The 11,849-nt window shown below is 46.6% G+C and overlaps 1 protein-coding gene across 2 annotated transcripts in view; it reads right to left on the reverse strand.

Moving 5' to 3' along the window:
* ZDHHC23 (zDHHC palmitoyltransferase 23) overlaps window positions 1–9,948 on the reverse strand; it is a 150,357-nt gene extending 140,409 nt beyond the window's left edge. Inside the window, exon 1 of one of the 2 annotated variants that reach the window (XM_078656657.1) lies at window positions 9,682–9,948. The gene's annotated coding sequence lies outside the window, so the exon portion shown is untranslated. The other variant, XM_078656658.1, reaches the window with a different exon arrangement.
* Between the last annotated feature and the right edge of the window lie 1,901 nt (window positions 9,949–11,849).

Genomic DNA, 11,849 nt, shown 5'->3' on the forward strand with positions numbered 1-11,849 from the left:
TCCAGGCAAGCAGACTAAAAACACTCATACATATGAATCACCTGAGATGTAGTCAACCATACACACACAGACGTGTTATGATGTGTTAGACCCGGCTTCCTGGGCACCAGGGCACTCAGGGGTAACTGCGCTCCAATCGCATCAACTGGAGTGTTCCCTCACTGATGTCCTGGGGCCTCAGTACTAAAGGACCCAAAACTGGATAACCAAGTACTCCTCTCCAGCACTTGACTCTCTCAGGGTAGCGAGACAGAGCAGTCCAAGGCTTACTCAAGGAGGTGAGGCGGGGTTAGACATTCAGAATACAGTGTAAACCGTACCACCAGCTGATAAACTCAATGTCCAGTCAGTGCTTTACTTTTTTATAAAAGAAAAGTACTTTAATACAGATAAGATAATTATTCTACACATAAAACTAGGATAAACAGTAAAAAACAGAAGTCTCTACAACCCTCTGGGGCAGAGTTCTGACCCCAAACAGTAATATAGCGCCTAGACGCCAAGCACTATAAAAACACAGTTAACATGAAAACACACAGTAAGCATTGCATATTACAGATCATGTTACACAGGGCTGTTCTCATTCACTAGAGCCTTGATACCAAACTTTGTATTGAAAGGATATAGTTTCAGCATATGATGCGAAGTCAAATGGTCGTGATCAGCCCCATAACCCCCCACCCAAAGCAACAGAAGTGCCCTCCCATTGTGAGTGAGGACACCGCTCTGGTGGTGTCAGGGATCTGATCAAAGGTGCCGAATGTCTTGGCACAGTTTACTGGAGTCCCACTAGTCCAGTAGCCACTGGCTAGCTGAAGAAGGGTAGTGGCTGGACAGAGTGCCAGTTCACCCTGATACCCTCAGAGTTCACAAAAAGTAAGGTGGGGTCTGCTTCACTGGCCTCTCTTCCCAGTTACTGCTTGTACATGCTCCCACAGCGCAAGGGAGGAGCCTAGAGGGGATTTGATCTCACCTTCAAAGACTAGAATCAAGCATCCTCCTCTCTCTGGCTCTCGTCATGTGCTGCAAGCTTCTTTCCACCAGCCTCTGTGATGTGCTGTAAGCTTCCTTCCCACACTGGGCAGCTGTCTGTAATTTCCTTGGTCCAAAGCGAACGCTCATCCAAGCCTCACAAACAGCTGGTCCTTAATGTTGCCTTCCTTCCAGACCGCAGTGAACAGAGTCTTATCTTCTGTCTTCACACCGCGGGATCCGTGCCTGGCTATCTTCTCTGTCATAGCCCAGTCTTTGAACAACAGCTGACCACTCAGGCCAGACTTTTATCACCTCTGATTGATAGGCTCATCCAATGAGAGGGTCTGCTACTTTTTACACCTCCAATCACAGACCATTCACCGTGTGTTCAATGCATGGGTAAAGCATGTAGCAGGTCGTGTTCTGGTATCAGGCTGCGCAACCCTCTAGAGAGGAATTTTAATTAACTCCAGCCCAGGAGGCCCTGACCAGTGGGGGAGGATTCTCTCCACAAAGTTAGTGCAGCTAAACCCAGATAAGAGCTGAGTGTCTCCCCCAGCCCACCAGGCCTTTCCAAGGAAATAGGGAGGGGGACGGGGGAGCTGGGATGTCCAGCAGGACAGCTCGCATTCCTCACACTGGCTCAAATCACCATTCTTCCCCTGTACACCCACGGGCTCTCAAACACACATCAGCCAGACTAAGGCAACAGGTCCACAGGCATGGCAAACTGCACAGACTTGGTCAGGAGGGTGCCTAGGGACTCACCCCTCCTGACTATAGATTTATTGCTGCCACCACTGTCAGTCTACCACAGCCATAATAGAGAGGGCAGTAGCCACTCTCTGAAAAATAGGGGTGCACTAGGCATGCCCCCTCGACCTCAGAGCCAAGCTCTAGGGTCTCAATCCATGTAAACAGGGAGACCCTCAGTGGACATGTATGATTGTCATGCTCACTGAGGTAGGGATCTAGAAACTATACAGTAGCTTTTGAGTGACTTGCCTGGAGATTAGCATAAGGCAGGGGAAGCACTCTCTCCAGAGACATGCAGGAAACTTCCCGTCCCAACATGATGTATATCCTGTATAGAGTTTTACATTGTTGCAAAGCAATGTTAAATTGCTAGATGTGACAGGAAAATGAAAAGGGCATAAGTAGAGAGGTGAAACGAGGTAGAATCCTTGTGACTGGAATGATGTTTCTCCACAGTGGAGAAGTGGTCAGTACCAGACTTTGGCCAACTGAGTGCAACACTGGAAGGAAAATAGGCTGCAGGTAATTAAAGGGAAAGTAGAAGAGGGAAGGAAATATAAGCGACCAGGGGTCAAACGGTGTAAGAATCAGGGCCTCATATTAGTAATTGTGGTATGTTATAAAGATGCCAAGGAGAGCCTGGACAACCGAGTATGCATGTCCAAAATTCAATACTCAGATTGGCACACACATGCAATAACCATGTAGGCACACATACAGCCCCACACAACGCAGATACTGGCAGAGTGATGTCTGCCTGTAACACAAACAAGACCAGAGGGACGAACTGTTAGCAACATAAGGAGACATGAATTGGGGCCTGTGGTCTATTTAATGTTTAGATCCTTTGCTAAACAGCTCCTTTTTAAGCAAAGGGAAGACTAGTGTCACTGAGTAATAAATCACTGATTTCTCCTTAGAGAAATCACTTTTTGGGGAGGGAATACATCATTCTCTATGCCCACTGAACAAGGCCCTCTTTGATATGACGAAATGTTGGTAATGTGCTCTGTGTATGTCCATTCCATACTTACCTGTTTGCTATAATAATGGATATGTATACACTGTGAATCACTTAATTTCTTGACAGATTAAGCCATAAACACCAAGCATTTCCATCTAAAAGTTCTGGCCTGAACTAGTAGAATGGACTAGAAAGACCGCCCCTCAATCATAGTTTACACATTATGTATAATGTCCTGTGCACTACTTATCATGCACCTGCCACTGTCCAGCAGATCGAAGATTATAGCAAACGGTAAGGTGCACCAGCAAATAGTGGAAATCCAATATAAGTTCTTTATTGTGTTTCTTCAATGATCAAAATAGATCAAATCCAGCCTGGAATTTATCTATTTTGGAATTTGTTGGTGCGCCTTTCCATGTGCTACGAACTGATAGAATGCTGCAACTTTCCTACCGGACCCCTGATGCAGAGCGATAACTAAGGGGAAATGTGATAAGTCAGTCAGACATGAAAAGAATAACTTTTTGCCCTCAAACCTTGTACTAAGAGTTGCATGATGGTATGAGCCTACTGGCACCAGCTTGACAGACAGAAAAGTGCATTTTCATGGTAGCTATAGAGGATGTGCAGACTACTACTAATAATGTTGAGGCTTAGTCATAAATGAACAGTAGATTAGAGACCAGCAGCCAAGGTTGCATGTGAACAAATCCAAGGTTGGGGAGAAACCAGTGCATACGGCTGACTCAAAGAGGACCTGATTATCTAGAGTTCAAGGATTGTGCCGTCAACTGCATCATCCTGCTGGATTCGAAAGTGAAGATTTGCTGAGACCACGGAACATATGTATTTTAGGATTCCTAGCCATTTTATAGGGTTACGTAGGCGATTAGGGTTGCCACCTCTCCAAGAGAAAAATACCGCCCATTTGTTTTGGTTTTAACAATCTTTAAAGGCACTGGTGTGACACTAAATAGGACTTTAAACAAAATTGTATGCATTCATTTGTAACATAGCTTTTCTGCCTTTCTTCACATTAATTATTTGTGATATATCGTTAACCCAGCTCTAGAACACATTTAGAAGTGCTTTCTATGTACAATTGCTGTCTGAAGTATATACAGATAAGGGCTACAAATACTGGCTCTGGTTGATTTTGCTTTTTCTCATACCAGTCGGGGCATTAAAATACTTGTGATGCTGGTAGAAAACAGGCAGGTGGCTGCCGCAGACGTAGTACAGAAATGTCTGTACTCAAAAATGCTTTCAGTGGTTCCCCTTGATGCGTTTGGTGTCGTGAAAGAGTGGAGACTGACTTCTAAAACCCTAGTTCAATTCACAAGGAGCCACTGGGGGGAGGAACTATGCCGACAAATTCCTGGTGCTGAGAAAGCCCACTGCATGGGATTGTAGCAGAATGCTGTGCTTTCTGAACTTGAGTAAGCACACAGTTTAAGAAGCAGGACCTGTAGTTGATTCATCATGGCCTTTCAAAACAAGACTTTGAGCCGACAGTGTGTAATCCTGCATCGTTCAGGATGATCCAGGAGAGGCAGACCGACAAGTTATCTGACACTAAATGCAGATTGATGGGCGTTCTGCAGGACATGCATGCCTAATCTTGGAGGTTGCACTAGGAGCTATCAGCTTCACCTGGATCTATTCTGCTGGTCCATTTGCTGTCAAAATACTTCAGTGCCAACACACCATTATAGAAAGGGATGCATGCATAATATACAACGAGAAGGGATTTCAGTCTGGCATGATATTTTCTTATTTGCTCTCACTGCCACTCTCTTGTAGTTCATGTGTTTGATCAGCCAGGAGGGCTGGAAGGTCATTATGCACCATGTTCGTGTCCTTGATGCACCCAGCACAAATGTATTCAGATAGCGGGATGTGCTCTTTGTACTCTTGGTCATTGTTGCCTAGGTCTTCCTCCAGGGCAAGGGGCAACAAAGGGTTGGCTCCAGTGTCCTTGATTGAGTCCCAACCATCGAAAGGTGGAATACACAACGAAACAATACCACTCGGACCAATGGGACAACTAAGGAAACAGGATGGGAAGGGCATCCATGGGCATCATTTCAGAACCGAGCCCATTATCGAAGACACGATCTCCCATTCCTAATGCAGTTTTGAAAGGAACGAAGAGTGTTCTTCCTTTTGTTGTTCGTAAGCGAAAATGTGCCTAAAGACTGAACTTGCCTTGGGGAAGTCTGCCCCTTTTAACACTTGGACCTGGAGAGCAAGAGTCATGGGACCTCCAACCCTATGGATTATAAGGTTTATTTAATCTTGTAGATTAAGGTGGCGTTCTTTCTGAAGTATGTTTGTTGACTCAAGTACCATAGAGTGCTCTACCTCACATGTAACTTTGTATTTAAAAACAAGTGTGTTGTGGTTTCCTGGATTAACACAGTGAGTTGTGGTTTCCTGGATTGCTATATAATAATAAAATATTCATTTCTGTGTGCTTTTGTCCCTTTAAATTCTAAAGCATACTTGTTTTCTCTCAACAACATTTCTCATATAGTATATTAATTAACTCGATTTGATAGCACTAATTCCAGTTGTCAAAAAAATCTAAGCACGATATGCTATTATTTTGTGTAAAAGGAGGAAGACGAGTAGATTCTAAAGAGTGGATAAAATGCAGATGTTGAGATTGGGGACCTGGGCTCAAATCTCAACTGACGCACTTGAACAAATTGTGAGATCCTAGGATGAATGACCCGGAGAGTATGCATACCAGACGTTTAGATTTCCTCGTTTACTGTATGTTTTCAATTACATATAGCAGGTTCGTCGTAAGAAACACAAACAGCTCCATCTCTTTTCACCTTAACTGTTTAGGCGCCTGGCAATGTTTTTTAGAATGCATAATCTGATTCGTGTCCACTGAGAAGCACTAACGGATATTAGTCTTGTCTCTATAATTCGTATGTGAGATGCCATCAAGTCCCACTGTAATGTTTACGCTTGCTGGCGAAACAGTTGAGACAGAATATTCTGGCACGTATACGAGTCCATAACTGTATAAAGAGGGGCGAGGGATTGACACAAAAAGGGTGCCGACTATATCAATGTGGGCAGCGGTTAAGTTAGGCATGTTCATCTATCTGAGAGAGTAAGTTCACCAAGTCGTTCCTTTCTCTTTAGCTGTTGTACTAGTAAGAGTGTGTTCTTCCTTTCCGCTCTACCGAGATATCGTCCGACTTCTCATGGTTGTCCTAATTGTCTTTTTATTTACACAAGTCTGCCCCTGCACAACTATCCTTTTTAGGTCTCGCCTGTCGATGCGCATGCGCATCGAGCAAGCGAGACTATAGGGGCTCATCGACTCTTTATCCAACTTGCAAGGAATCGTGGCGATTCCTTGCAGTGCCCATGACTTTTAAGCTCAATGCGCATGCGCATTGAGCTTAAAAGCGCGTGCACATGGCCCCAGCCGCCTGCCTTGCCTACTCTCCCGCCCCCTCACTTCTTGATTGCACGGCCGCTAGGCCGTGCCTCCCCTACTCCTCCTCCTACTCTCCTCCCGTCTGTTCCCGCACTCCTCCCACACCCCCGCTCCGCCCCCTCACTCTCTCTGCCCGCCCGCTCTCCACTCCACGGCTTTCTTTTGGGCCTCCATAGCTACTGCCTCTCCCAGCCCCCAGCCTGCCCCGGTGTTGGCTGCATAAACACCGACCGTCTGTCTGCAACTTGAATAGAAAGAATCCCGAAAATGCTATTTTTTGTCCGCTATGCAAGGTACACGGGGCCTGTTTGTTTTGGATCTCCCCGGGCATTCCTTATCTGTCATTCATTCTTCCCCGCTCGGGGATTCCCGCGCTGAAGACGTCACAAGACTTCGCACCCACGGACACGCCTGGGCTTGTCCCGGCACCAGGGCTTGAAAAACACATTGCCACGGCCTGTTTCTTTATTTTTATATTCAGTAACTCGGACTCGGCTCTTTCTGTGTTCCAGTTCTGTAACGTGATGCGAAGAGCTGAACCGGGTCAACATTTATACAAGCACAAAACAGCACCCGCTTCCAATGTTAGAACCATATCCTATATCTGCATATGTCCCTAGTGGCTCCATGTCATGTATGACGCACTTCTCGAATTCCTGGGTTTCTGCACTTCGCACGACCCCCTACTCCTCCTCCTACTCTCCTCCTACTCTCCTACCCTCCCGTCTGTTCCCGCACTCCTCCCACACCCCCGCTCCGCCCCCTCACTCTCTCTGCCCGCCCGCTCTCCACTCCACGGCTTTCTTTTGGGCCTCCATAGCTACTGCCTCTCCCAGCCCCCAGCCTGCCCCGGTGTTGGCTGCATAAACACCGACCGTCTGTCTGCAACTTGAATAGAAAGAATCCCGAAAATGCTATTTTTTGTCCGCTATGCAAGGTACACGGGGCCTGTTTGTTTTGGATCTCCCCGGGCATTCCTTATCTGTCATTCATTCTTCCCCGCTCGGGGATTCCCGCGCTGAAGACGTCACAAGACTTCGCACCCACGGACACGCCTGGGCTTGTCCCGGCACCAGGGCTTGAAAAACACATTGCCACGGCCTGTTTCTTTATTTTTATATTCAGTAACTCGGACTCGGCTCTTTCTGTGTTCCAGTTCTGTAACGTGATGCGAAGAGCTGAACCGGGTCAACATTTATACAAGCACAAAACAGCACCCGCTTCCAATGTTAGAACCATATCCTATATCTGCATATGTCCCTAGTGGCTCCATGTCATGTATGACGCACTTCTCGAATTCCTGGGTTTCTGCACTTCGCACCCAGGCAATTTGAGCAACGCCATTAAAGCAATTTAAAAGGCTATTGTATGTAATGCACACGCAGACAGAGCCAATAGTTTTAGCTTTTGAAAAGTGAACAATTGTTTTATTTACCTTCGCTAAGGCAGCGTGTGCAAAAGCGATCACAAACATCCCTCACAGATCAGTTACAATACTGACAGCACTATCGACTGAGGGAAAACGTGCACCTCATAGGGATCATTTACAATACTGATAGCATCTCAAAACCCTCAGTACGAAGAGCAGACACCTCTGGTGGCAGGAGACGTACTCAAAGAACAGATACAGCACTGGTAGGGAAAGTGCAAGCTTCCTTCACACACAACTCAGTTACAGTGCTGACAACCGTGGTACACATATCCTCTCACACAAAACAGATATGGAAGGAGTGCACACTTTTATTGCACTGTGAACATTCACAAGAAATACAGCAGTGTTTCAAGTACCCTCACACAACGAACAGAAACAGCACTGGTGGCAGGAGTGCACGTTTTCCTCACACAGAGACAGTTTACAACCATGTCCCCTCTTGTGCAAGTACCATCACGCAAGGAACAGATACAGCACTGGTATGAAAAGTGCACGTTTTTTTCACACACTAATCAGTTACAGTGCTGACAGCAGCGACACACATATTCTCTCACACAAAACAGACAGAGAACTGGAATGAGTGCAGACTTCCATAGCACAGCGAACATTAACAAGAATGACAGTAGTTTCAAGTACCTTCGCACAAAGAACAGACACAGCACTGGTGGCAGGAGCGCCAGTTTTCCACACACATAGATGGCTTACCACATTGGTACAAGCATACCCTCATACAAAGAACAGACACTACTGGTGGGAGGAGTGCAAGCTTCGCTCGCACATAAATATTTTACCACAGTGCCCACACTGGCACAAGTATACCCTCACACAAAGAACAGATACAGCACTGGTGGCAAAGTGCAAGCTTCCCTCGCACATATACGTTTTACCACACTGACGATACTGGTATAAGTATCCCCTCACGCAAAGAACCGGCAATGCATTGGTGGCAAAGTGCAAGCTTCCCTCACTCACCCTCAACCCCTCACTCACCCTCAACCCCTCACCCTCACCCACCCTCAACCCCTCACCCTCACCCCTTCACCCTCAACCCCTCACTCACCCTCACTCTCACTCACCCTCACTCAGCCTCAACTACTCCCCCTCACCCTCACTCACCCTCAACCCCTCACCCTAACTCACCCTCACCCTCACTCACCCTCAACACCTCAGTCACCCTCACCCTCACTCACCCTCAACACCTCACCCTCAACCTCAACCACTCACCCTCACCCACCCTCACCCACCCTCACTCACCCTCACTCTCACTCACCCTCACTCACCCTCAACCCCTCACCCTCACTCACCCACCCTCACCCCCACCCTCACTCACCCTCAACCCCTCACCCTCACACACCCTCAACCCCTCACCCTCACACAGTGCAATAGGTCTCAGACCATTTCAGTTAGAGCTTTTAGAAATGTTTATGGCTTTTTTTTATTTGTAATTCTTTAGCATTGGCTACAGGAAACAAAAATGCTAAACATTTACAAAAAAACCTCATAAACAATTCTAAAAACACTAACTCTAATGGTGCGAGACCTATTGCATTTCCAATGCTTGTTTTTTAATCTCTTCTTTCAGTGTGACATAACAACCGATAACTTTCAATATCCCAGTTCACACGCTCCATTCTGTGTGAAATGCTGCAAACTTTGTTATGTGAATGCGGTACATGCATCACAATTATAGAAACTCTTCACTTTCAGTCTTTCTCGCTGTGTTTATGGGGCCCTCAACATGCAAACAGTTTTTATTTTATTAATGAAGTTCCCAATAAAAGTACACCAGTGGAACTTGAGAGTTCCCAGTTTTAGGATAGCACACCAATAAGGGGAACTAAAAAAAGTTCTCACTCTCCCACGAGAAGCACTGAATAAACTGGATTTTCGACCGCAGGAGACTGGACATATGAAGTTCAACGAACAGAAACGCGAAACTCTGACAACAAAATGAAAGAATTGCGTGGATGGGAAAAGGTGCAGGAAAGAACAAACAAGGCACCCTACCTGACATTTCTTCCGGGAGCCCCGGCTATCAGGTAGGCAAAAATGTCACTTGTAAATGCCTTGGAGTGAAACGGCTCTTACCTGTGCGGGGCGGTCCCTCTACTGCCGACTGGAGGCACAGCCGCCGCCAGTGCGAGTGCTGCTCCCTCCTCCGCGGAGGCAGAGCCGCCCTCCTCCGGGGGGTGGGACCAGAGCAGCCGCCGCCCCTCGCTGCTGTCAGACTCCCATCCCATGCCCTGCCGCTGCACCCGGAGCTCTCCGGGAGTCCCAGGCCGGGTGCCCCCGGCACTCGGATCCACCCCTCGGGCAGGTCTCGCCACTCCCAACCCGGGGCGGGATCTGAGGCCCTAGACACGGAAGACAGACTGCGTGACGCCGCCCCAGAATGCGCCCAGGCTCGCTCTTGCCGCTGCTCAGCTGTCATACTCAAAAGGAAAAACCTTAAAATCAGGTCACCGCAAAACGACTAATCTGATAGTTATAGTGCACTTTATAGCTTTACCTAGAGCGCTCATTTAATATTAGCTTCGTGTACATTCAGAAACGTCAACAAAAACAAATTGTCCTAAATATTTTCTTTCTAAAATTATGTAATGCAAACAAATGAGGACACGATGCTGTTTACCTATCGAACATCGGAGTGTATGTCACTATTTTGAAAATACTCGTTGCTTTGGCTCTGAAGTGGGTTTAGTTCAAGATGGCCGCACCTTGTCTGCCGTAGGCGCTGAAGCATTACAACCGTCTCTCACACCGAGCTGCTGATTGGATAGCCGCTCGCTCGCGCCCCTTTGACGTTTACCGCGCGTTAAACTGCTCTCGTGCAGCGACTCTTTTTGGGTCGGGAGAAGAATCTGGCTGAATCGTGAGAGCGTTGGGTCTTTCCACAACTATGAGTGACACTTTCTTGTGAGCAAAATCAAGCAATGAAGATAAGGGAAACAGAAATATCAGAAATTACACTCATTTGAGCAACAAGAAACTCCAAGAAGATCTTAAAACTGCAGCAAAGCACCAGAAATCATTTCCCGCCTTTGGCCCCTTGCCTGCCAGCAACCAATCAGGAGAGCATCTGACTCCAGGGCCTCTGTCTGGCCACATGACGTGGAAACCCAGGCCCAAAAGGAAGGATGAGTGAGGCTCCAACATGAACAAGACAAGGTACACAGGGATCCAGCTATCTTAGCTGCCTGTCACACAGTGCCAGTTAGCTGACCTGCGCGGGAACAGGCTGAGCACTATTTTGGATTATCGTCACAGTTTAAGGCCAGTGCAATAATCTCCCATACAACATAGCAACGCCTGTCAGAAACCTGTTAAACGTACCCCAGCCCCGGCAGTTTTAAGAAATAAACGGCAAACTTAAACTAACATCAAAGTGAGGGATTTCGGATATCGGTACTATGGCTTATTGAAACACCGATTTTAGCACCCATTTCTCAGAATTATTCTCTGCCGTGTAACTCCAACAAGATGTCTCATCTAGTTTTCTATAGCCGGTTAAGGGTGTTGTGCGCAGAGAATCTACTTGCCAGCAGGCTGTCCCAGTCTCACAGCACTGTTCTTTTACAGGCCTGAGACCGAAGTGTTACATTTGGGAGCCTTTACAAGACCTGAGAATGTCCAATATTACACTCCACGGACTTGGTCTCTGTAACATTAAAAAATTGCAGAAATACTAACAGGCTTCGTTTCAACAGGCAAGGAAGCCTGTTTGATAGCATAGAAGCACAATTACATGGAAAAAAGAGTAAAATCCAATGAGCACAGTTCCTCGTTACATACACCCTAGCGGCTGATTTTATGCAAAATAGTTTTTACGACCTGCAGGCAGTGAGAAATGTGTAAATAATAAACTGCCTCCTTTCTTAAGTAACTGCATTTGTTTTCACACATATCCCACTTAATTCCAACAAACGACATTTAAAAAAGATCTGCATACAAACATACGGCGATTGTTTTTCAGGACTATGTATTTCCGAAGAAACATTTACCAACGCTTCTAAGAGTTTTAAAGTGAGGGCTTCAGGATATTCGTACTATGGCTTATTCAAACGTTAATTTTCATATTCACATTTAAGTACCGTTTTATAGGGGTGTTGTGCGGAGACAATCCTCTTGCCAGGCTGGACAGCTAAGTCTGTCCTAGTCTCTAAGCACTGGTCTTTTACAGGCCGGCGCGAGACCGAAGTGTTACTACATTGGGCCGTCACAAGACATAATCAGGTCGATCTCTCTGTGACTTACCA

Source organism: Lissotriton helveticus, chromosome 8 (assembly GCF_964261635.1).
Source record: "Lissotriton helveticus chromosome 8, aLisHel1.1, whole genome shotgun sequence".
Classification (NCBI taxonomy): Eukaryota; Metazoa; Chordata; class Amphibia; order Caudata; family Salamandridae; genus Lissotriton; species Lissotriton helveticus.